General features: G+C 50.2%; 1 protein-coding gene across 5 annotated transcripts in view; it reads right to left on the bottom strand.

The window, feature by feature from the left end:
- The window catches only part of LOC146812865 (ragulator complex protein LAMTOR3-like), a 120,968-nt gene extending 114,802 nt beyond the window's left edge, over positions 1 to 6,166 (bottom strand). The window contains exons 1-2 of one of the 5 annotated variants that reach the window (XM_085619941.1): positions 2,339 to 2,378; positions 1,840 to 1,910 (exon numbers count right to left, since the gene is read on the bottom strand). The gene's annotated coding sequence lies outside the window, so the exon portion shown is untranslated. Of the gene's footprint in view, positions 1 to 1,839; positions 1,911 to 2,338; positions 2,426 to 5,778 lie in introns of those variants that run through there. The other 4 variants (XM_085619940.1, XM_085619938.1, XM_085619937.1 and 1 more) reach the window with 4 other exon arrangements.
- Positions 6,167 to 26,197: the final 20,031 nt, after the last annotated feature.

Raw genomic sequence — 26,197 nt, 5'->3', positions numbered from 1 at the left:
GGAGGATGCCACGCTGATAGAGGTGAAGAGGCGACTGCTACACAATGAATGGAGACATCTGGAAGGTAACGATCAAAACAGAGAGGCTGACAAAAATGAGCTGGCTGCTTTCAGGCATGTGAGAGAGGAACTGTCAGTGGCCCCCAATGGGTTAGTGTTAAGGGACACTCGACTCGTCATCCCCAGAAGTCTCTGTCAGGGAGTAGTCAATTTAGCCCATGAAGGTCATCGCGGAATCGTGGCTACCAAGAGGGCTCTGAGGGAACGAGTGTGGTTCCCAGTTCTTGATGAAATGGTAGAAAACACGTTGAGAGGCTGTCCTCAATGCCAACTAGTCAGCAGGCCTGATCCTCCTGCACCCCTGCAAATGTCCAGACTACCGGAGGGGGTGTGGCAGCAAGTGGCAGTAGACTTTTTTGGTCCATTTAAATCGGGACAATACATCTTAGCCATAATGGAAGAATACTCTTGCTTCTCCATTGCTCACCATCATATCATCCACCAGAGCTTCAAGTACGATACCTGTGCTAGATGAAGTATACGTGGTCTGGGGCATCCCTATAACGGTGAAAACAGAGAATGGGCCCCCGTTTAATAGTCAGGATTTTGCGGACTTTGCCAAGCATCTAAATTTCAGACATCGCAAAATCACGCCTCTGTGGCCACAAGCCAATGGGATGATCGAGAGATTCATGTCCATGCTAAAGAAAGCCATTATGCAAGCAGAGGTGGCACGGCAAGACATCCAGACAGTGCTCAATGAAGTTCTACGGGCATACCGGAACACTCCTCATTCCACGACGGGGAAATGTCCCGCCACGCTAATGCTGGGTCGGCCCGTGCGCACCCGGATCCCGATGGCGGATTGGTCTGACAAGGCCGTGTGGCCAGAATCGGCCACTGATGACATTGCTCGAACGGACCAACTCAAAAAGGAGAAAATTAAAACGTATGCGGACCATCGCAGGAGGGCTGCTCCATCTGGGATCCAGGAAGGTGACTGAGTCCTGGTGAAACAGGAACAGCAAAAGAAAACTGACTGTCGTTTTAACGAGACTCCTCTGGTGGTCGTCAGACAAAAAGGGACTATGATCACTGCCGAGTCGGATGACAAGAGGATAACCAGGAACGGGACTCACTTTCAGAAATGTAGCCCCAAGGTGCGAGAGTCTCTTGGTAGTTCCATCCAAAGGGAAACCAGTCCTGAAGTCGATAGTCGCCCTCGCCGACACATCAAGAGGCCGAGTCGGCTGATCGAGGAACTGTAACTATGTTGATGTTATTTGAGTATATACATCAAGTATTAGGATGAGCGTTTTGAATTTTGTTAAGAAAGGGGGAGATGTAATGTGGTGCTGAATTGGAAGGGTGCTAGGACCGCCTCGGACTAGGAGGCAGGGAGGGGCGCCAAGGCGGGGCAAGTAGATGCTCGGGAAAAGAACGGCAGTTAGAGGCAGGCTAGCGACTAAGTAGGTCGCGTGTAATAAAGGAAGAGTTGAACCCTCACACGTGTCTGCGTTGTACCTCCGCCGACACTACAGTCCCTAACGTTAAAAATGTCACGGCCCCAGCAGACTGACCGAGCAATGACTGAAGAATAGCTCTGCAAACAACATAGCCTAAGTGAGGTGATAAACAGGCAGCCTCAAATCGTGGTAGTTAGATGTGCCCTAAAAAAAGCCACATACTGCCTCCATTGTAAAACCCATACAGACAGGGATCGCCCAAACTGCAGGTTATACCTAATACAGCGGAAGCTCAGATGAGTATGCGTCATACCTGCAGGAACTACCAGATAGTACCTCAAAAAGATCTGGCGTTATGGCCAGAGGTACCTACGTCTTTGGAACCGAGGAGCTCGGCGTCCACTCAACATCCTATGATCAGCAAATCACGTTAGCTTCCCGTGCCTAAAGGAAAAACAAATGTGACCCTGTGTAATATAATGAATGCCCTTGTACAAGCGCTCCAATCCCTTCGGGTTAAGTTCTGCGCCATAAAACTGAAAAAACAAACTCTCGTCCTATTAGAGACTAAACGAAACATACCCTCTTGCTATCAGAGGCTAGCAGTCTCAGATATGACGATGGAATGTTTTTTTTTCAGTTTTATGGAGCAGAACTTGACACGAAGGGATCGGATGTCAATTAACATACAGACCGGAAAAGTCAAAACGTAAAAGATACAACGGGCATTATTAACCATCAGGAAAAAATAAATAAACTACAAGTCAGCAATTCGGAAACATGGGCTGAATGCGAGATCTTCAAGTTGTTTGTTGGTGAATAATGCATTTGAAAAGGGGAAAGTAAAGCAACCATTCTCCTATTTCATGTACCTCTACGATCCTTGCCTGTTCCTGAAAATTAGTTACTTCCTGGGTGACGTCTTTTCCGGTGCCACCGGATGTCCGCGTCAAAGTGCTTGAGAAACGGGCTAAAACGCATGCGCCCTTTAGGCCACTTATCCATTGGTGGTCCAGCTGTTGCGTGCACGTACACAATACAGCTGCATAAAATCTAGAGTTTTTTTCAGAAAGGTTTAAAATCAGTGCTCTGATTTAGTTTGTAGGATTAATTTTTTTTCAGCAAAAGTAATCTTATGTTTTTTCTTACACATAAAAATGCCCGTAATGGAAGTTAATTGAAGAATGTATTTTCTCGATGTTTTAGATCTCTGCAGGAGTTTTCTTGTGTTGTAATGTATGGGATGTGCAAGAACGGGGAATGGGTGCAAAGCAGGAAATGTAAACGAGCATTGAAAATGCAATAGGTCTCGGCCTCGTTTAAGTTAAAGCAATTCTGTTTGTAATTAGGTGACTTGTTAGCTTTGCTTTTATTAGTGTTTTTCAAACTTTCATGTACATAACATGCATATGTATGCATATATGTATATGTATGCATGCATTCATATTTGTATTTATATAGATATACAGATGTATATATATATATATATGTTTATGTATGTATGTAAATATATACACATACATATATATAAATGCATATGCATATATATATATATATATATATATATATATATATATATATATATATATATATATGTGTGTGTGCGCGTAGAGAGAGGTAGAAGTAGAGAGAGGTAGAGGAAGGTAGAGGTAGAAAGGTAGAGATAGAGAGGTAGAGAATGGTAGAGAGGTAGAGAGTAGTAGAGAGAGAGGCAGAGAGAGGTAGAGAGAGGTAGAGAGTAGAGAGTAGAAGTGAGTAGTAGAGAGGGAATAGTAGAGAGTGAGTAGTAGAGAGTAGTAGAGAGTGAGTAGTAGAGAGAGAATAGTAGAGAGTAAGTAGTAGAGAGTAGTATATAGTATAGAGTGAGTAGTAGAGAGTGAGTAGTAGTAGAGAGTGAGTAGTAGAGAGTAGTAGAGTAGTAGAGAGTGAGTAATAGAGAAGTAGAGAGAGAGGCAGAGAGAGGTAGAGAGTAGAGAGTAGAAGTGAGTAGTAGAGAGTAGAGAGTGAATAGTAGAGAGTGAGTAGTAGGGAGTAGTAGAGAGTAGTAGAGAGTGAGTAGTAGAGAGAGAGTAGTAGAGAGTAAGTAGTAGAGAGTAGTAGAGAGTGAGTAGTAGAGAGTGAGTAGTAGAGAGTAGTAGGTAGAGTGTAGTAGAGAATGAGTAGTAGAGAGTGAGTAGTAGAGAGGGAGTACTAGAGAGTGAGTAGCAGAGAGTAGTAGAGAGTAAGTAGTAGAGAGTAGAGAGTAGTAGAGAGTGAGTAGTAGAGAGTTAGTAGAGAGTGAGAAGTAACTGATTACTATAAGTCTTGAGGCATGCGCGCTCCAACACCAGCCGAGACCTTAAAAAAAATGTAAGAGCAAATGCAACAGTACTTTATTATACGTGCGCGCCAATGGGGTGATTTATGCATAACATTTTAGAAACAAGCATTGGCATAGCCAATAGGTCTCGCCTTTGGGACCTTATAAGTGTTAAGCCATGCAACAGTTGATGTTGCACCAAGGATATTGTTCTGGATAACTAAACACTTATAAGGTCCCAAAGGTGAGACCTATTGGCTATGGCAATGCTTGTTCTTACAGCACAGATTTCCGGAGATGACTCAGAGCGCATGTAATGCACACTATACCTACATTGTAAGTGGAGGGCATCACGTGTACCATGTATAACTTTTGTCAGTCTTGTTTGACCACATGTGAGACTGACATCATATGATGGTAGAAAATAATAATTAACTTGATATTAAAAAATCAGACCAGTTTTAAAATTCGACATTTTAGAGCAAAAAAAAAAAAATTATACAGTGATGAGAATCTTTTTGTTTCACACTCGAGAGTGTTTGTGTTCCAAAGCACAATTTCCTAAGGACGAAGACATAACTGTATTTGCAGATGATCAGCAATGTAAATAAACAAAATCTTTGGCTGGGAAGCTGCAAGATTCAGTCTGCCTTTACAAACAGATTAATTCACTACTAGCAGTATTGTCAGAAAATGTAATGACACCTGTAAATTAATAATATCCCAGTTATAACATCATTAGACATTTCTGCTTTAGCATTAAGACGTCTTTGTGAAACAAAAATATCTTACATACACAAAAGACTTCATTGAACAGAGCCTGCAACCATGTGCAGTACAAACCTGGCTTGAGAGCAGAATCAGAGCTATTTGCATTCATGTAATGAAATAACTGTAAAGAACAATGTGGCGTGGATGTGAAAGTGACAATTGAAGGCACGCAGTAACTACAGCACACAGGGAGAGATAAACAGCTTCTGGCATCAGCTTCAGAACATGGAGAGGGTTCATTTTAGAAACCAGATTAAGACATTGCCTCTAGCTTTTAAGCCAATCACATTTACGGGCTAAACAATCAGTAGCACGGGACCCATGTCTGGGCATACCCTACCAGGTTAGGGCGAACAAAGCAAACATGAGGAGATGATGGACCGAGTGCGGAAACTTTTCAGACACTCACCCCAGTCAAATAATAGACTGGAATCCTGCCAGAGTAACTACCATTGGTCGAGATTAGTTCAACATTCCACCAATCCGCTTTTTGTTTTTCTCAGCTCTAGAACCCTCACGCCATACTCTATGTCATGCGTTTTGTAAGTTACCTGTGGGCTGTGCTGTAATGCATGTAGCCATGTCTCAGTAATGTAATCTGATGTGATTTAGTAACGTAAAACAAAGGCCTCATGAGAGTGAAGCAGTCCATGGACAATGGGCTCATTTTACTAAACCGCAGACAAGAGCCCGAAAGAGGAGATTGGCTTGGAAACGTGTTTGCCTGACTGACCCTGCTCACACGTGGTGAATACCACAAGCTTCAACTAACTCCCCCATGGCTATATTCAAGATGGTGTCACTTTTCCGAACCTGCTGTGTGTAGTAATCCGTATAAATACTGTTTACCCAAACACATTTTTTTTTTTTAAATGGAAAATATGCAAGATCACAGGGCACATCGGCTATTACAGTAATTTTGTTTTAAGCAGCACAGCTCTGATCAGCCGTAGAGCTGCAATTTAAACTGAAACAAGCGGAGAAACCTTTAAAGTTGGAGTGAGTATAAAGGGCAGTTTTCTTTAACAAAAAAAACATAAATAAGTTTCGATTTTATAAGCAAAACGTTAAAAAAAAGTTGCCATCGGTGAACACATCCCAGTGATCCCAAGTAGAGGGAAAAAAAACATCAAAGATTGTGGGAAGAGGGAGGGGGGACGCTGGAGGTGAGGGGGTGAGAGGAATATTACACACTTTACATACTTCACTGAAGACGCTTTCTACGCTTTCTACGGCACTCACAGGGAATAGAGGATGTGCTTCTTTGCAAAGGGCGGAATATTCTGCTGCAGTGTCCTTCGCAGAACCAACCCGCTGCAGGCGTGTGGTCCATGAATCAAAAGGTGCCGCAGAAGTATGATTGTGTGGTGATGACGTGTGGAATGTGTTATCGCGAGCCGTCAGTCATCGCCTGGAAGCTTCCGTAGAGCAGCGCACAACCCCAGTGGAAGGGATGCGCGCTGGGTTAATGCCTCGGGTCTGCGATAATAGGTATGTGTCTGTATCTTTGGAAAGCAGTAGCCATAGAATTATGTCTAAGTGAGCCGAGTTTAATCCAGCGGTGGATAACGCGGCGTCCGCGGAGCTGCCTTTATTGACTGCCGAGGACAACCGCCCGCACAAAGTAAGCTCGGAGCAGCGCTCAACAATAGTGTTTAGTCAGGGTAGGAGCAGGGGCAGAGGTGGGGAAGAGGACGCCCAAAGGAACAAAGGTCTAAGGGCAACAAGCCCGGGAGTTGTGTGCGTGTGCACTGACTTCTATTTATTGCCAATGTAAGTTTAAAATCGGGTGCAAACATTGTTTGACATAATATGAAATAGGGTTTCGTCAAAATTGTGTTTTCAACTAGTGTTTTTTCTCAAGCACAATTTCCTCCAGGTGGTGCCTGGAGGAACTTGTGCTGGCAAAACAGTGAAAGATGGGAATGCCTTTCAGTAAAACATGTAAGACAATTTCCACAGGGCATTTTTTCCAATTTTTAGTGGAGCATTTTGGAATCGCACACAAATACACACAGTACAAAAACAGTGTGAGAAGTTGGCCTGGTATATGCTGTCCACTAGTTATAGTGGGCACCTTGCACCAGTCCAAACAACTCTTTATTGATGATAGGTTAAAGACAACCTTATTTGAAATCTATCCTAGTGGTAGCTATGGAGAGCAGCCTTCAGGCTAAGTCTTGGAGGAATGTAAAGCAGCTTGTTTTACCAGTCTATAATCTCTTGAATGGCCGAATGAAAGGAGAGCCACATCAGGTATATATATAAAATATATGTATTTATTACTAAACACACCCTGCTGGTCTCTTTATGAGGCTAGAAGTCAAAGCAAATATATATCAATTAAAATATCACAGTAAATTAACACAATATACGATAGGCCCTAGGGACGAACCAAACCATATATTAACCCCTTCGGTGCTCATGACGGAACGGTTCCGTCATGAGCCACGGTTGAGCTGTGCTCATGACGGAACCGTTCCGTCATGACCACGCCCGCGCAAGATTCCGTCAGCACAGCGGCGGAATTTGCGCAGCATGGAAGGGGTTAAGAAAGTGGTATAAGAACCACGACTTGACTAGACACAAGGCCTAGAGCCTGTAGAATCGCTGGGACCCCCAAGTAACCTCCCAAGGTAGTTACACAGGGGACCCACGGGGGACGTGTGCAGGGTGAGAACACAGCAGCGAGCCCCGTTAGCTTCTATAAGGAAAGTCGCAGTTGGAATTTTAAAGGTTAAGGATACTTAGAGGTGGACTAGGAACAAACCCTTTTGGACTTAGATGGTTCTAGGGCCAACACCCATGGGAGCACCAGAGTACTCGTGTTACCTCACCCAGGGAAGCCGGGTGCATAGGTGTCAAATGGTGTCAGGCGTCTTCGTCGATTTCAATGGCAAGATGCTCAAAATTGCTGCTGCCGGGAAGAGGAGAAGTGTCCGAAGAGATCCAAGCCTGGATCGAAGATGTGAAGAACCTGAAAGCAGAGGGGACAGAGTCTGGGTCACTAGCCAGTGACCAGGGGCACGATAGACGAATGCCCACGATGTCGGGTGCTTCAGGTGCGAAGAGGGGAAGCTTGACTCTTCAGCCACGAGGACCAGGAGTCGTCGATGACCACCAGGAGCTGGATTCAAGCTGTCCCATAAAGGATGTCGAGTGCTGCAGCGTCAGTTCCCGGATTGGACACAACAAGCCTTGGCAACAGCAAAGCACAGAGGAAGAGTAAAGATGCTTTGGTGCGGACCAGCAAGGTCCTGGAGACTCACAAAGCAATGGAGAGTCAGGGCACGTCTGGAGCAACCAGGGAAACCCAATTAAAGTTAAAGTTGCCTTCACAGGGACCCACCAGTCAATGGACCTGGGATCGCGAAGGGACCTCGAGAGGAATCACACAATACCAGCCCACGGGACACTCAGAGAGTGTAGGCCAGTAATCTTCGGTGGAAACGCTGCTTGGGGCTTGGACTACAAGTAGTCCAAAGCCCAGCCTCAAGGATTGCCAAGAAGCATATGCACTTGCAAATGTGCATGGTGTCCAGGGGTTCCGATTCTACGGTCCCCACGAGGGCTACGGGTCTCAGCTTTGTTGGGAGCTCAGGTCGGCCTCTGGGAAGTCCTGAAACCCACCTCCTGTGTTGCAAAGGAGTAACTCCTTTACTCCAAGGGAGATTCTTCAGTCATCTAGCGCTTTGTAGATCGTCAAAGTTCCAGGATTCAGTTTCAGAGTTTCGTCCAGGGATATTTAAAGTTCTGTAGTCAGGAGTTTTGTGAAGAAGGTAACACACACTTCTTGAAGAAACTGGATATATTCTGTGGTAAGGAACAGACCCCTGGGACACAACTGCTCACAGGTCCAACTGCAACTCATCTCTCTCTACATTCTAGTTTACAATCAGATACATGGTTGCCAAGGAACCGCAGTGTTCCATGTTATCATGAGAAGGCAATAGTAACTCACATCTATATGAACTATGCAGAATACAACACATCTCCCCCCTTAAAACAAAAATGAAAATAAATGAAAATAAAAACTATGTACATATATAATCTTTATATCTTGTAGGCATTGTACATTGTCATCTCGAATTTGTTCTAACCCTAACAGCAGGCAATCTAACTGAATCAGAATTAACTCTGTTTGCAATAATATTTTGTCGGATATTAGGAGACATGGCAATTTCAGTGTCAGAACATGGTGATACTTTCCTGGTATTCCACCAATTCCCATCATCCAGCTTTACAGTGTAACCTTTGACCACAATAATTTTTTGGGGAGGAGACCATTTAGAATGACCTTTTCTAGCTTTGTCTCCAACAAATACTCTTACAAACATACCTTGCATGAAACAGCGTTTTGATTATACAATGTTTTTGTTAAAGCGACCACACTAAGCTTTTTGATATTTTTCTACTCTATCCCGTACCTCCTCTAAGTTTGCATTGTATATACCAGCTCTATTCATCCATGGTGGCACAGCCACAGAACAAGGAATCCTTCCCTTAAGTAAAGAAGAAGGTGTTTCCTTTGTTACTGAATGAGGAGTTGTGCGGTATGACCACAACATGTCCTTTACATTCTGCCTCCACATCTCCTTGTTTCTGCATGCCAATTGGATACATTCAACCAATACTCTGTTGAAGCGTTCTACCAGCCCATTTCCCCATGGATGATAAACTGGCGTAGTAGTGTGTTTAATTCCCCACTTCCTAAGAAACATCTCAAATTCATCAGATGTGAATTGAGGTCCATTATCCATAACAACTTCAGTGGGGCAACCTTCCCTTCTGAAAATGTCCTCACAAAATGAAATAACACTTGTGGATTTAACCTCCTTAACAAAAGCAACTTCTGGCCATTTGGAAAAATAATCCACCATAACTATGGCAAATCTCTCCGATGCATTCAAAATATCAAAAGGTCCCCAAATATCTATGGCTAATTTATTCCAAGGCCCTTTAGGCATGGGTGAGGAATTTATGGAGGTTTCTTGAGAAGAATGAGTCTTGTCGCTAAACGCACAAGCCAAGCAATCTCGAACAAAACGCTCAATCTGAACATCCATACCGGGCCACCAAAAATCTACCCTGATCCTTCTTTTCATAGCTGACATTCCACCATGCCCTTCATGCATGATATTAAGTAATCTATTTCTTAATTTCTCAGGTACCACCAATCTGCTACCTCTTCTAAGTAGATCATCTATCACGTTTAACTCAGACCAAATCAATTTGAAGCAATTTAAATCTTTGTGTGATTTCCATCCTTGTTCACAACTTAAAACTTTTATAATTTTGTTTAATACAACATCTTCTTCTATGGCTTCCTTCCACTCTAATTCGCTGAAAGCAGTACAAACATCTTTTATTTCTGCAACCATCCATTCATCATCTTCCTCCTCATGCACATTTTCAATTGGTAACCTAGATATGCAATCCGCATTTACATTCCTTACACCTGGGATATATTTTACGTCAAAAACATATTCTTGCAGACGGTATATCCATTTTGCAATTCTAGGAGTAGCCTTGTTTGCACCTCTTGTAGAAAACAAATCTATCAAGGGCTCATGATCAGTATGTAGGTGGAACTTGGTTTCCCAAATAAATGTTCTGAAATACTGTATGCCCCACCAACATGCTAAAGCCTCTTTTTCTATGGTGCAATAAGAGTGTTCTGCACCTTCTAATGTGCGAGAAGCAAAAGCCACTACCCTTTCTTGTCCCTTGTGTACCTGGACCAATACTGCACCTAAACCATTATTACTGGCATCAGTAGTAATGATGGTTTGGTAGTTAGGATCAAAAGGTTTTAATGATACAGCATTTATGATGCACTTCTTGATAGAATCAATTTTTTTTTGGCACAAATCTGACCACTCGAATTTGATACCTTTCTTCATTAAGTTCCTAAGCTCATGTACTTTGTCTGAAAAATGGTGAACAAATTTAGAGTAGTACTCTGCTAGCCCTAGGAATGACCTGAGTTGATCCCTATCTCTTGGGGCAGGAGCCTTTTTAATAGCTTCAACTAAACTACGTTTTGGTTTCACTCCCTCGCAGGACAAAGTGTGACCTAGATACTCCACCTCGTTGACCCCGAATTTGCATTTTTCTAAAGCAATCGTGAGACCAGCTTCGGATAATCTGTTGAGAACCTCCTCCAAGGTTAAATCATGATTGTTTTCATCACTCCCCCACATCAACACATCATCTTGAAAGACAACCACATTTTTCAAACCTGTCAAAATAGATTGCATCACTCTTTGGAAGACAGCAGAAGCAGATGCCAAACCAAAAGGCATGCGTTTAAATTGAAAAGCTCATTCTGGAGTGATGAAGGAGGTGATGTGCTTCGAGTCTTCGTGTAATAGTATTTGATGGTATGCATTTGACAGATCTAAAGTGGTGAAATGTGTCCCCCCTTTGATGGTAGCTAACATTTCATTTATCCGAGGAAGAGGGTACCGGTCTATCCAGATATTATCATTTACATCCCTCAAGTCAATGCACATCCTGATATTCCCATTTGGTTTCCGGGCCAAAACTACTGGACTTAACCATTCAGACGCTTCAATTCGCTCAATTATACCTTCATTACACAACCTGATCAATTCATCTTTAAGTTTTTCTCTTAAAACTAAAGGTACAGTTCTTACTTTGTGTACCCTAGGTATAGCATCTACTTTTAAGATAATTTAGTGTTTGAATTTTTTTAAACATCCTAATTTTTCGCTGAACAGTTTTGGAAATTTGTTGACCCATTTGGAAATTTCGCCCGGTGAGGTTATTAAAACTTGTTGAGGATGATAAGGATTTAACACAATATTAAGTGCTCTCTGCTCTTTCCATCCTAAAAGAGATCTTCCCTTTTTTACTACATATAATTTAGCTGTTGTCTTCCTGTCTAAGAAACACATCTCAGTGTCTATACAACCTAACACAGGAAGCTTTTTACCACAATACCCTTCTGGGACAACATCCGTGGAATGCAATTCATCTAAATCACCACCTAAACCTTCCCAAGTAGATTTGTCAATAATGGTAAATGGGGAACAAGAGTCTGCCTACACATGTACATCTTGGTTCTTGATCTTGATAATACATTTGGGGGGCGGTAACTATCTTGTTTGTTTGCTTCACATTTTAGGACTTGACTTGATTAAATGACCATAACCTCTATATCATCATTCTCATCATCATCATCGTAGAGCATCTCCCCCTTGTGAGGCAGATTATCCTGAACCACTAAATTAACTGACTTAGATATCGTAGAAGGCCCCGCGCACCTCGTTTTGATTGCAGGACAATAAGTGGCATCAGCTGTGTGTTTCGGACTGCCACACCTATAACAAAATTTAGATTTAGATCTAATATTTTCTTGTTTGTTAAATGATATGGGTCTGTCTTCTGTTCTTTTAATATTTTTTTTTATATTGTGTATAGTGTCATCCTCTTGGAGTATTTTTGGGGAAGGTGTATTTAGCTCTTTTACATATCTGTCTGGACGTGTTCTCCATTCTTTTGGCTACCGATAATGTTTTGTCTAAAGAAGGATCTTTTAGACCCAGAAGTTTTTCCTGTATTTTTAAATTAGACATTCTATTAATTAATTGATCCCTAATTAGATCATCCCTCATGTCATTGAACTTACACGTGACAGCTAACATTCTCAAATTTGCTACATATTGTTCAACGGTTTCTCCTGATGCCTGTACACGTGAAAAGAATTTGGTGCCGATCACGATCCGGTAAAAACCGGGTACGAACCGTCGGACGGAGCATAATCTCCGTCCGACGCGTACCCGGTCGTCAATTTTTACAAACAAGGAATCACGATTCGCACGGGTACACCATTACCGTACGAATCGTAAAAAAGCCCGACCGAACCAAAAAACACCTACCAATGCGATCCGGGAAAGCGCCGACCTGACGTCGGGACGCTCGCAGCCAGCCATTCACGACCCAGGAATCACGATTCGCACCGACGTCACCCCGCACGGTGAATATTTTGCGGCAGCCAAAAACTGCCGGGAAATCAGGACGACGCGAACAAGGACCACCAGTACGCGACGGACAGACGACGACGCGAACAAGGAGGACCAGTACGTGACGGACACACAGGACGACGCCACCAAGGAGGACCCGTACGCGACAGGACGACGCGATCAAGGAGGACCCGTACGCGACAGGACGACGCGAGCAAGGAGTACCAGTACGCGACGGACAGACATGGACCCGAACCTACGAGTCATCCCTGCCCTCATAGCAGTCCACCTCCTCTACAGGTTACGACGCAGACGCCGCAGAAGGTCAGAATAACTAAGGGAGGGGGGAAAGTGGGGTGGGGTGGGGGTGGCAGGACCAGGGCAGGCCACAAAACAACCACATAAGTCACACACCACACATGGCCTGGACATACCTGACTCCCATGCCCTGGTCACCACGAGGGGGTGGGGGCGTGTCCTGATAAGCCAGCGACCGCCACAACGGAAGTCCGTCACCACGCGAACCGGCAACACAACCAGACAGGTACGTCCCGTACCCACGCCTGAAGAGCGTGGGTACGAGTCGGACCACGCCCACACACGTCACCCCAACAATGGCGGGACGGATCGCACCCACGTGGCAAAGGCCTGGGTACGGACCGCACAAGCATCACATAGCGTGGGCACGGATATGTACGGACCCTACCCCCACCCCGTATGCAAGGAGCGTACCCCCCACCCCAACAGTGAAAGTACGACCCGTACCCCCACCCGCGTATGCATGGAGCGCACCCCCATGCCAACAGTGTAAGTACGACTCGAACCCACACCCGCGTATGCAAGGAGCGTACCCCCCAGCCCAACAGTGTAAGTACGACCCGTACCCCCACCCGCGTATGCATGGAGCGTACCCCCCACCCCAACAGTGAAAGTACGACCCGTACCCCCACCCGCGTATGCATGGAGCGCACCCCCCATGCCAACAGTGTAAGTACGACTCGAACCCTCACCCGCGTATGCAAGGAGCGTACCCCCCAGCCCAACAGTGTAAGTACGACCCGTACCCCCACCCGCGTATGCATGGAGCGTACCCCCCACCCCAACAGTGTAAGTACGACCCGTACCCCCACCCGCGTATGCATGGAGCGTACCCCCCACCCCAACAGTGTAAGTACGACCCGTACCCCCACCCGCGTATGCATGGAGCGTACCCCCCATGCCAACAGTGTAAGTACGAACCGTACCCCCACCCGCGTATGCATGGAGCGTACCCCCCACCCCAACAGTGTAAGTACGACCCGTACCCCCACCCGCGTATGCATGGAGCGTACCCCCCACCCCAACAGTGTAAGTACGACCCGTACCCCCACCCGCGTATGCATGGAGCGTACCCCCCACCCCAACAGTGTAAGTACGACCCGTACCCCCACCCGCGTATGCATGGAGCGTACCCCCCACCCCAACAGTGTAAGTACGACCCGTACCCCCACCCGCGTATGCATGGAGCGTACCCCCCGGCCCAACAGTGTAAGTTCGACCCGTACCCTCACCCGCGTATGCATGGAGCGTACCCCCACCACACCAGTGTAAGTAGACTCGTACCCTCACCTCGAATGCATTGAGCGTACCCCCACCGTGTATGTTCCAAGCGTACATATCCTGAAATCGGAGGTGTGTGTGTGCAGAGTCCACCCAGCAGTGCCCTGAGACAGGAGGGGTGGGTGCCTATCACTCCCAGCATTGCCCTGAGACAGGAGGGGTGTGTGCAGAGTCCTCCCAGCAGTGCCCTGAGACAGGAGGGGTGGGTGCCTATCACTCCCAGCAGTGCCCTGAGACAGGAGGGGTGTGTGCAGAGTCCTCCCAGCAGTGCCCTGAGACAGGAGGGGTGGGTGCAGAGTCCTCCCAGCAGTGCCCTGAGACAGGAGGGGTGGGTGTGGAGTCCTCCCAGCAGTGCCCTGAGACAGGAGGGGTGGGTGCAGAGTCCTCCCAGCAGTGCCCTGAGACAGGAGGGGTGGGTGCCTATCACTCCCAGCAGTGCCCTGAGACAGGAGGGGTGGGTGTGGAGTCCTCCCAGCAGTGCCCTGAGACAGGAGGGGTGGGTGCCTATCACTCCCAGCAGTGCCCTGAGACAGGAGGGGTGTGTGCAGAGTCCTCCCAGCAGTGCCCTGAGACAGGAGGGGTGGGTGCAGAGTCCTCCCAGCAGTGCCCTGAGACAGGAGGGGTGGGTGTGGAGTCCTCCCAGCAGTGCCCTGAGACAGGAGGGGTGGGTGCAGAGTCCTCCCAGCAGTGCCCTGAGACAGGAGGGGTGGGTGCCTATCACTCCCAGCAGTGCCCTGAGACAGGAGGGGTGGGTGTGGAGTCCTCCCAGCAGTGCCCTGAGACAGGAGGGGTGGGTGCCTATCACTCCCAGCAGTGCCCTGAGACAGGAGGGGTGTGTGCAGAGTCCTCCCAGCAGTGCCCTGAGACAGGAGGGGTGGGTGCAGAGTCCTCCCAGCAGTGCCCTGAGACAGGAGGGGTGGGTGTGGAGTCCTCCCAGCAGTGCCCTGAGACAGGAGGGGTGGGTGCAGAGTCCTCCCAGCAGTGCCCTGAGACAGGAGGGGTGGGTGCCTATCACTCCCAGCAGTGCCCTGAGACAGGAGGGGTGGGTGTGGAGTCCTCCCAGCAGTGCCCTGAGACAGGAGGGGTGGGTGCCTATCACTAACAGCAGTGCCCTGAGACAGGAGGGGTGTAACTCATGTGTGTGAGGCCAGAATTATCCACATGCATACTGGCTACAAGGGAACATGTCCCCATGAACTCATGTCAACAGACTCCACACACAAGTACAGTGATCACCAAGGATGCCACGATTGTTGCAGGTGGAGACATGGCCCTGCATGCATGGCCAAAGTAGAAGGGCTCCGTCACACACACAGCTCATGTAGACACAGCTCTGCGCTAAACATTGGGAACACCCTGCAGGGAAGAAAGCTGGGTACACAGAGGAAGGAATACACCCTGGGACAAGTGCACCATGCAGTAACTGCTTACATGAACAAAGAAAGTTAGCCAACACCTTGTGATGGCACACAGATCACAGGGTCCCACCAATGAGCAGTACACTACTACATATCCCACACACCCAAACCCTCACACACCACCCAAAACCATGTAGCAGCCCCACCAACACCAACACCAGCATAGCAGTAGTGTGATAATGAAAACAAAATTAAGCTTTATTCAGCATGAGCACAATGTCCGTGGATCGCAGGCAGTTCAATCTTCACAAAGCCCATAGGGCAGTCAATGATTCTCAGCTGGATGGGGGACACAGTGGGATGCGTGTCCCCTACCTTGCCTGCACAGTCAAATGGCATCGTCTTCCACACTGGTGAGGGCATCAGGGGGGGGGGAAGCAACAGGCACCGCAGGGACATCAGGGCAAAGGGGCGGCGTTGTGGGTGCAGGGATGGAGGACTCCACCACAGGGGGTGGGTCAGTGCCAAAGGCGGAGGCCAGGATGGCACTACACACCTTTGCAAGGTCCTCCAGGGAGTCCCCTGCACCCGAAGGGACCTCAGGCCCCAAGGAGGGGGGGGGGGGTCAGAGGGATGGGTCGCAGCGCCACCGGGTGAGGGTGGAGACAGGGGGGGAGACTCAACCACCCTGACCGGGGACCTCCTTGACCGCTTGCGTGGTGGTGTAACTGTGGGGCTCAGGGACAGAGCGGCCATGAAGGAGTCCTTGGGGGAGATGTGGCCAGGAGAGCTGAGGGGAGGGGATTTGGAGGGAGTGGACTGGGTGGAATGCGGACTCCCACTATGGCTGCGTGTCACACGTTTGCCCCCCGACCCAGTGGGTGTGCCTACCTCACCCTGTGTGTGCGTGTCAGGAGGAGTGCGGTGGACCTTCCCTGCTGGTGTGGTGCCCGTGTCCGTTGATGTGGGTGCATGCCGACGTCTGGGTGTACGTGGGACAGGCATGGGAGTGGGAAGTGTGGATGGGGCAGGGGTAGGTCGCGCTGCAGGAGACCCACTGCTGCAGTCAGTGTGGAGTCTATGGACCTCAGCAAGTTGCGTTGGTCAGCCTGCGATGAATGAATGCCCTCCAAGAAAGCCTCGATGTTGGTGAGGGTTTTGCCGTGGGCATGGAGGACATTAAGGATCGCAGCCTGACCAACCTGCAGTTGCCGCTGGATGTCCACAGACTCTGCATTGGCGGCAGCAGTGGAGACAGGGGCAGGGGGTGCGGTGCCTGGCAGGAAGGAGACATGCTGTGACCGGGCACGCTGGGAAGGGACACGAGCAAGTGGGAGGCGGCTGGTGGAAACTGAGGGGGCGGTGCGAGGTGTTGTTCCGCTGTCAGCTGCTGGTGCAGCCTCCGCCCACTCGGAGACATCCTCCTCGGACCTGTCAGCTTCGTAGTCTGATGTGCCAGTCGACAGGTCCTCGGCCACACTCTCCTCCGCCTCTGTCCCACTCGATGTGCCAGACCCGATGTCACGGCTGGCACTGGTGCTCGGTCCCTCCGCCTGGTCTGTGTCCATGTCTCCCTCTGTGTCCCCCGACGATGCTGTGGGCAGGGTGGAGAGACAGAAATTAATCAGACACCTGTACACATCTGTCACATGAGTCCAATCTACATAGGTAACATTGCATGGCCTGAAAAGGAAGATCCCTAACATCTACTGAACAGGGTACCGATGTAGGGCATGAAACACACAGTTGGTTGAGCCACCATGCCACTGAAATACCATGGAGAGCATGAGACAATAGCTAAACACAGGAAACGGAGTCTGACATAGCACCCAGGCCCTGGGGACAATCCAGCACTGCATCTGCACCACACAGCGTTGGCGAAAATACCGATGACCAGGGAGCATATCCATGAACTTGAGACACATGCTGCATAGGTAATGCTGAAAACATGCACAACATGACTCGGTCACTGCACATTGCGTGTGTGTCCAGACACATCACACACTGCCCAGACCCAGCAAGTGGAAATCAGGAGTTAACACATAGGCATTGCCCGCCCCAACAAGACCCTACACGAGGCAAATTGTTGTGACACAGGTGGCACCAACATCTCATAGTCTGGGTGATACACACAGGGGCAGGCAAAAAGCAAGATTGGACGCCAAACAGCCAAGGTGCGCCTGTACAAATAATGAGGTACCAGTGCCCATCCTCAGATGAGTATAAAAAGACACACAGGCACTGGCAACTGTGAGTATGAAGAAGGACAATCAGGTCAGGCTGCACAGTGGACACCTGTACAAAATAGCACGTCTATATACATGGTGACAGGGGACAATGGCACAGAGCACAACCTACGCTGTAGACACTGAGATTGGCCACGTTTATGATGACACATACACCACTGAGGAAAAGGTGCCCCAGGGGACAGTAGTGGGCACGCAACTACATGCTACTGAATGGTAATGACTGCAACACACGTCACCATCCCTGCACTATGTGTATCGCACACTCATGCACATCATGTCACAGGCCACTACATAGGACATGCGCGCTGTAAGGCATGACACATGAGAGACCAACTCCCATGTCTGGAGTCAGCATCAGTGCCAACTGACATGGAACCCACATGCAGTGAACTTGACAGTGCACAGGCAAGGTCCCACAACCTGTTACACACCACCCCCACACATGATGCTACAGTCATTGTTCTCGTGGACAAAGCGCCAGCCTACATTACCTTGTGAAGGAGTGACTACACACAGAGCAGGGAACACATTGCAAGGAGGGGAAGGGTGGCAGGGGCACAGCGCTATACTGGGGCAAACAGGATCTGCACAGCACCTTTAAACCCTGCCAGTGAATTCATGCTACTGTGCCCTTACAAATGCCGGTGACACACAACAAACACACATGTACCTACCCCCTTCCGGCTGCTGCATCGCCTGTAAGCGCCTCTCCAGGTCTGGAAAGACCACCGGCAGCACACGCCTGTGGAGGTGGCTCAGACGGCGGCGGCCGCGGTTCTTGTGGCTCTCAGGTGAGTCCCCCAGCAGGAGCCGTGCAATCCTCCGCGTCCAGCACCGGATATCCTGCCAGCGTTTTCTCACCTGGGGCAGGCTCCGCCTCCGACCATCCACACCCCTCACGGCACTGACGGCGGTCAGCCAGATCTGCTCCTTGGCAGTGGCGCCTACCTGTGAGGAGGAACAAGTGACACCACATCAATACACCAGCCACATGTCACAGAGAGACATATGGGTACAAATTAGCTGGTTACAACAAGGCATGTCATGCAGCCAACGCATTGCACCTTTGTCATAGGGACATCATCCCCTGGTGAGGGCAAAAGCAGTACGTGCCACCGTGGGTACACAGGTGGAATGATGGCAATGTCACAATCAATGATCAAGGCTCACACTGTGCATCACACCCACCCCTCCTGTCTCAGGGCACTGCTGTGAGTGATAGGCCCCCACCCCTCCTGTCTCAGGGCACTGCTGTGAGTGATAGGCCCCCACCCCTCCTGTCTCAGGGCACTGCTGGGAGGACTCTGCACACACCCCTCCTGTCTCAGGGCACTGCTGTGAGTGATAGGCCCCCACCCCTCCTGTCTCAGGGCACTGCTGTGAGTGATAGGCCCCCACCCCTCCTGTCTCAGGGCACTGCTGTGAGTGATAGGCCCCCACCCCTCCTGTCTCAGGGCACTGCTGTGAGTGATAGGCCCCCACCCCTCCTGTCTCAGGGCACTGCTGTGAGTGATAGGCCCCCACCCCTCCTGTCTCAGGGCACTGCTGTGAGTGATAGGCCCCCACCCCTCCTGTCTCAGGGCACTGCTGGGAGGACTCTGCACACACCCCTCCTGTCTCAGGGCACTGCTGGGAGACATCAGGCACCCCCCCCCTGGGACCCCCCCGACAGTACATGGCATGTGTGTTACACCTGGACGCAATGGCAGAAGTCACAGTCACAACATAGGGACAGTCTGTGGCAGTGGCCTATGCACTCACCTGATACCCTGGTCGCCCATACAGCATGGAGTACTGTGGGAGGATCACATCCAGCAGAGCCATGTTCTCCTCCAGGGTGAATGGCTGTGTCCTCTCCACGGCCCTTGACATGGTTCCAGGGAATCAGTAGCAGCAGCTGGGTCGACGAATGCAAAGATGTGCAGGCAAGTGCTCCCTCATGGGACCTGGCTGCCTTATATGTGCCCTTCTGCCCAGTCTCATGCACAGGAGTACAGAGTGATTGGTCACTCACATTTGCATCCTATGTTTCCACCAATCCCTTCAAACCTAGCAGTCTGTGGGTTCTCTATCGGTTTCATTCTCCTGCATGATGTCAGCCCCACAAACACATTGCAACAAAGTAGAAGAATTCCAACTGACTTCTGCTGTGCACCTTCCAGAACAATTTCGAAATTTGAACTTGGTCTCCATGACAACCAGCATGCATGTAGGCCTTAATACTTGTCCCCTATGTAATTTGGAGCATCACACACAGGTACGGTGCGTTTCGGGGCCCTAGGGCACCCCAAATGCATGGCAACGGCCCGTACATGCATGCCTACGTTCACTATCACTATGGGTCTGCACGCGTATGCGTACTCGTAGTGGTACGGACCGTACACACGCATCTACGCTCACTATCACTATGGGTCTGCACGCGTATGCGTACTCGTAGTGGTACGGACCGTACACTCGCATCTACGCTCACTATCACTACGAGTACGCATACGCGTGCCGACCCATAGTGATAGTGAGCGTAGATGCGTGTGTACGGTCCGTACCACTACGAGTACGCATACGCGTGCAGATCCATAGTGATAGTGAGCGTACATGCGAGTGTACGGTCCGTACCACTACGAGTACGCATACGCGTGCAGACCCATAGTGATAGTGAGCGTAGATGCGTGTGTACGGTCCGTACCACTACGGGTACGCATACGCGTGCAGACCCATAGTGATAGTGAGCGTACATGCGAGTGTACGGCCCTATCACTATGGGTCTGCACGCGTATGCGTACTCGTAGTGCTACGGACCGTACAAATGCCTGTACGCTCGCCATCACGATGGGTACACATACGGCAGCACTCCCACAGTGATTTGGGAACATGCACAGGCCCTCTCAGCAGCAGTACGGCGGTTTTTACACATCACTGTGGTGATAGGCGACACACAGGTAGGAATAGGGCGGACATACTTGTCCATGGATGGACATACTTGTCCAGGAATGGACATCAAGGCATCGTCTGTGCATTACTACATGTGTGGGGCACAGGTGTCACAGGCTGTGATGTGGAACATGCCTCCTGAGTGGAGAAGGCACCAGATGTAGGATGAGATGTGTACAGGTGTACTGTGTGAGGGTGCAATATCTGCCAGGCATGCCCTTGACTCCTTTGACATGTGTGCATGTGGGACTGCGCACTTGGGGTGAGCGTCACTGGCATGGCACGGACACCAACACACGGAAGTGTCCCATGATGCCCGGTACAGGGGTCATGACACATGACTTGTCACTACCCACAGTGCACAATGTGACTATGTCATATATGTGTCCGGGATTTACATCAGGTTGATGTTGTAGCACCCTCAAAAGCTGCAGCCGTTGCAGCAACCAACATGTGGCTGTGTGTAGATTGTCATTGCACACTGTTCCGCACACCATGCCACATGTGTTATCGGATGTGAGGTGCACATGTATGCATGGGACACGGAGTAGCGTGACAAGGCCATGTCAGCATCCTCACAAGGAATGTGTGGTGAGTCATGACATGTGCACCTTCATGGCAAGGTGTGTGGGCTGGACTAGTGTAATGTCATGTGACCTGTGGCTCCAGTGTTCCGCTACCAGTCTCTGCAATCGGCATCCCACTTCTGCTGATGTGTGGGTGTATGTCACTCCTGTCTTGCGTCGGGCTGTGCACTTGCACTGGGACACAGCTATGTCCATGGCGTGGCATGGGGAGGTTCTCAATCACCGTGTGTAGCTGGGTCTTGGAAGGAGTGTCACCTTGCATCCATACGTGTCCTGGGCATGTAGCACATACCTGACTCCCTATGTAGCATGTGTGTATTGCCAGATTTACATGTGCTCAGTAGACATGAGTTGTTCTCGTAGTGCACTCACTCTTCCTTGTCACTTCCAAATTACTGCAGAGCGCCGCCTCTTGCCCGAAGAATTCCAGACTTGGCTACCATGCAGGAGAATGACAGGATCCGGCTCTACCGCTTCACCCAACCGTTGATTCTGGAGCTGACGGCGAGACTGGCACCACACCTGCAACCGCAGCACAGGTATCCTACGGCACTGACACCCCAGCTGAAGGTAATGGCTGCCCTACATTTTCTTGCCACGGGTACCTTCCAAAATACCATAGCTCATGTTGGTGGCATGTCCCAGAGCATGTTCAGCGGTGTGCTGCATGATTTCTTGGAGGCCATGTTGATTCACCTGGATGACTTCATCAAGTTCCCAACCCCTGAACAGATGACTGAGGTCAAGCGTGGATTCTATGCCCTGGGAGGGATGCCCCATGTCATTGGGTCCATAGATGGGACACATGTAGGTTTGGTACCACCACACGCACGGGAGGTGGCGTACCGCAATCGGAAGCACTACCACTCCATCAATGCCCTTGTGGTGTGTCTGTCCAATATGGTGATTTCACATGTCTGTGCTCGTTTCCCAGGGTCAGCACACGATGCCTACATCATGAGGCGTAGCGGGATGCCTGATATGATGATGCAGCTGCGCAACGAACGGGCATGTGTTGTTGGTGGGTACAGTCTGTCTGTCCTGTATTCTGTATAGCCGACCAGCACGACCGCTTCACCAGTTCTAACGATGTCCATGTGCTTCCCATGTAGGGGACGCTGGCTATCCCAACATGCCTTGGCTGCTGACACCTCTCCGCAACCCCATCACGCCGGCCCAGCTCCGCTATAACACCACCCATGGCCGGACAAGGCGAGTGATAGAGAGGACGTTTGGCATGCTGAAGAGCCGATTCCGGTGCCTCCACAAGACCGGCGGTGCACTCCCTTATGCCCCGGCGAAGGTCTGCAAGATCTTCATGGTCTGCTGCATGCTGCACAACATGGCAGTTGAAAGAGCTGTGCCACTCATCCTGAATCAACATGACGAAGACCATCCACCCGTGGAGGACGAAGGGCTTGGCAATGGGGCTAGTGATGTGGAGGATGTGGAGCCGCAAGAGGACATCCGGACTCGGCTCATACGCGACTTCTTTGCTTAGTGGTGAGTACCAGGGTCTGAGTGTGCACGCATTGGTCCCCGTGTGGCATGCGTTGTGATGTGTGTCTCCACCTGCATGTATGGCACGTGGGTCAGAGGTGTGTGTGGGTGTGTCACTGGAGTGATGGTGGCAGTGATGGTAGTATTTCCCCAGTCATAATTGTGACCTAGCATGTTGTCATCCATACATGTGTCGAGTAAATGCACATGCAAGTGGCTGTGCTTTTTGTGGCTGACTTCTTGTGTGTCTCTCTTCCCCAGGTACCTGCGCATGCCGTTTGCTGGTTGCATTGTTGTGGCACTGCTATTCCTCATGGACATGACATCGTGGGCTGACTCAGCGTTACAGGCACGGACACGTTTGGAAGTCTCCATGGGGTAAGGGATGCATCTGGGGTGTATTGGGTGTGGCAGTTGTTCACGATGTGTGCACACTGCCCCGGTCGGGGTTTGGTTCCTCTGCAGTCATGTGGCATCCCCATGGGACACGACATGCAGCTGGGTACACCTGAATAGATGGGCTGCCTGGTTGTCAGTCATCAGTGATGGGATAGTGGATTGTGATGATGGCATCAATGTGTGTGACACTGCCCTCGGACACATACGGTTAACATTGTCTTGACATGGCGTGGGACTTCCACATCAGCGGATCTATGGTGTATGTCAGGCTCTCCGTGTGCAGCTGTGGGTTTTAGCTGTTAGCCGACACTTGTGTGCCAGTTCCATGGCTATCACGCATTTGTGCCGCAGAAGGGGGGTGCCAGTGTTGGACCCACATGTTACTCCACATGATGTGTTCATGTGTACTTCAAGTTGCCTCTGCAATCCCAAAAACATGACTAATAAAGGTGTCCCTATGCCTCCAAGGTGCCTCTTCTCAGTCAATGCTGGTGTGTTGGCACGGTGCATCCTGCATGTCTGGCATGGTATTCCCTGATTGTGGCTATGTGTCAATGTGTCGAGTGGCAAGATGCAAGCTGTGTGTGTGTGCTGAGACTGTGTATTGGGCATGATGTCCATGACTGTGTGGGTATTGTGACATGTGCCATCCCCATGCATCCAACGTTGTCCATGACCCCATTCTCTGCATCCACCGGACTCAAGCTTGCAGGACATGGTTCTGCCACCTGTCTACACATACCTGGGTGCCCCCCAGGACACTGGCCAGGATCCCTGACCTCTGCGCATGACTGTTGCTGTACTCAATGTGTCTGTCAGCACGGTTGTTCGGCCACCCCCTCAGCTGGTTCTGCCCATCACGGGTGTGTATGGTGCTCCATGTCTGTCTTGCCTAATAAACTGTGACCCATGTGTCCTGTGCCAGACTCAGGCCCCAGGGTGTGGATGGTTGAAGTGAACAGATGACTCAGGCATGTTTAGACTGTACAAGACACATGTTAGGTAATAATGCTACCAGCAGGCATCTACTCTTAATAGTGTGATTTATTATTGGGGGGGGGGGGGACAAAGTGAGGGGCTTTCCGGGATTAGGGAATCCAAAGTTCAGTAGGGGAGTTGGTGTCCTTGCCATTGGAAATCCTCAGAGTCCATGCCACAGTCTTTGTCAACATTGGTCAGCCAGTGACCAGCAGGGCCATGTGGCAGAGAATGTCTCTTGATGCTGTGATGCTGTTGCTCCAGTGGGCCAGGTGCCAGGCCAGGTGTCCTGGGAGATGGTGATGTAGCAGCCACCCTCACGGTCCTTTCCGTGGACGACCCGGCTTCCTGCGGGGAACCTCAGCAGCAGGCCGTGACGACGTCTGGGATGCTCCGTCGGATGTTTCCTCCTCCTCATCCTGATCCCTCCCTGTGGGTGGTGATGTTCTCCGCCTTCTGGCACAGGGAGGGTCGGCCATGGTGTCGGCCATCCGACAGAGTGTAGTGTGAATCCCCTGGAACGCCGTCACTTGCTCAGCCTGTCTGTCCTCCATCCTCCGTTGGTGTACCTGTAGACAGGCTATTAGCTCCGCATGTTGCTGGGCCTGCTGGACCTTGATCCCCTCGAGGACGGACACGACCTGGGCCATGCCCGTGGTGTCCTGCCGGTATGAGTCCAGGATGTTACGGACATGGGAAAATACCGGATCCCCAGCCAACTGGTCAGGCTCGCGCCTCCGCCGTCCTCCACTCCCACCACCCCTGCCCACTTGCGTCTGGCCTGCACTTGTGGGCACATCGGGTCTCCGGGACCCCTGAGGGGTGGCATTGGCGTTGTCGCCTACCTCCTCCTGGGTGCCCGGGACACCGTGTCCCTCCTGGCGAGCCTGGCTGCATTGTGGTGTTGGGGCAGGGATCCTGGGTGTCTCCTGGGATGTGGCAGGAGTGGGGGTGGTGGTTGGCACGGTTGTACCTGACGCAGGTGCTGCAGGTGGTTGGACACCAGAGGGGCCAGGTCGGTCAGGGTCGTCCGCAGAGTGGTGAGAGTGGTCGCTGCCGGTGGGATCGGTCTCCTGCAGATCCGGGTCCTGTGAGTGTTCCCCCCCAGTGTTGGGGGGTGCAGCACGACGTTGACCTGTGTGTGAGAGAGAAAATGTTAATTTTGGTCCATGCAACATCCATGTTTCATCCGTTTCAAAGTTGGCACATTTCCTCTTGGAATTAGGATCTGTCTTGCATTCCACTCACAGTGCACTTGTGCATGGGTGTGTCCCTTGGGCACCAATTTGGCCCCTTTAACTATGTGTGGCACAGTCTTACTTGCTGCGTCAAGTGTGACTGCAGTCAGCAGTGGAGTGTGCAGGTGTGGCGAGCCATGCATTTGCGCCTTCCTTGTAGCACTGTACATGTGCACATGGAGTGGATCCACACACTTATATGATGCAGGTGGCTGTCCTTGTGCTCGTGTACAGGTTGTGACATGGCCCTGCGTTTTGCCATGATGAAGAGGGGGGGTTCTGGCACTGGCCACCCTTGTCTACATGCACGCAGTCCACCTGCTGACGAGCAGACATTCCCGCACACCAAAGGACTGATTTGCTATCCCTGTGTCTCCCTCCTTCTCTGTCCCCCTCTCCCTCCCTCTCTGTCCCCCTCTCCCTCCCTCTCTGTCCCCCTCTCCCTCCCTCTCTGTCCCCCTCTCCCTCCCTCTGTGTGTCAGCCTCCTCCCTCTGTCCGTCTTCCTGTGTCTCCCTCCCTCTCTGTCCCCCTCTCCCTCCCTCTCTGTCCCCCTCTCCCTCCCTCTGTGTGTCAGCCTCCTCCCTCCCTCCGTGTGTCAGCCTCCTCCCTCTGTCCGTCTCCCTCCCTCTCAGTCCCCCTCTCCCTCCCTCTGTGTCCCCCTCTCCCTCCCTCCGTGTGTCACCCTCTGTCACCTTGGCCCAGCTTCCTGGGCACACACTGTTAGCAGATCTTTGAGTGGCCCTTGGCCTGTTGATGTGAGTTTGTTTCTGATCTCCAGGCACCCATTTTGTCTGCTGTGTGTCTGTGCGCTGCTGCTGTGGTGGTGTGTGCTGCCA

The sequence above is a fragment of the Triturus cristatus genome, chromosome 7, assembly GCF_964204655.1.
Source record: "Triturus cristatus chromosome 7, aTriCri1.1, whole genome shotgun sequence".
NCBI classification, from domain to species: Eukaryota; Metazoa; Chordata; class Amphibia; order Caudata; family Salamandridae; genus Triturus; species Triturus cristatus.
Note: the sequence above shows the minus strand (reverse complement) of the source record. Positions and strands in the feature narration are given on the sequence as shown.